This window comes from Brassica oleracea, unplaced genomic scaffold (assembly GCF_000695525.1).
Source record: "Brassica oleracea var. oleracea cultivar TO1000 unplaced genomic scaffold, BOL UnpScaffold00932, whole genome shotgun sequence".
Lineage (NCBI taxonomy): Eukaryota > Viridiplantae > Streptophyta > Magnoliopsida > Brassicales > Brassicaceae > Brassica > Brassica oleracea.
Genome location: NW_013617530.1, coordinates 24,954 through 25,894, shown reverse-complemented (window position 1 = coordinate 25,894; position 941 = coordinate 24,954).

Here is a 941-nt window from a genome sequence, read left to right as displayed (position 1 = left end):
GCGCCAAACTGTGGGAACCGGAATTCACACCGTCGAGATTTTTTAATCGGAGGAAAGCCAAGCTAACCTAGCCTTCCATGAAGGTCCCGGTTATCTGCTGGGCCACACACAACACAATCAATATGAAAGAGTCGAAAGTAATAAATCGTAAAAGAGGGAAAAGAGAACAAATAGGTCTTATTTCCGAATTCGCGTTTGAGCGTGAACAACAGGTAAGATCCTAGGCCACGAGAGCTGTCGGTACGGTCGCTAGTCTACCCACCTAAGTTCTAACCTAGTCGAGTCGCAGCTCGATAGTAAAAACAGAAAAATGCATAAATTGCTCTAAGTATTAAGTTTGCTCTGAGAAAGCTCTCCCTTGCTCCTCGCCTTAAACCCTCCTTATATACTCTCTCTAGGTCGGTTTGCACCTTTTTCTGGGCCGGATTCGTTGCGAGATGGATTTTTCCATTTTTCGTCACCTTTCATGCTTATCTTCGGAAACTTTACATTTATCTTTTCCTGCGAATAAAAAATATACCGTCAAATCAGCCTTAGGCTCAATCCTGTTCTAAAATCGTAAGTGGCCGTTTAGCCGCGTTTCAGGCCCCTTTTGGGCCGTTTTGGTACTTAGACGTTTTTATGATTTTTCCTAAGAAACAGCCGTTGATTTTTCCGAAAGGATTCCAATTCCCCGTTTTGGAACTGGTGTTCAAGCTAACCGTAGCCGTTTTATACGGCAGGCAGGAATCCGTTTCGACGACCAAGTTTTTTATAACTTTTCCCGAAGTCTTTCTTTGATAATCCTAAGCGAGACGAGACATTAATATTGCGTTCAAGGGCCCGAGGATTGTGTTACGGGAACTTAGACGAGGATGCACGGTTTCAGGACAGGAGGTCGGTCCTCGCCCATGGGCGAGGTGACCTCGGTGCGGGTCGTCCTCTCCCAAGGGCGAGGTGAT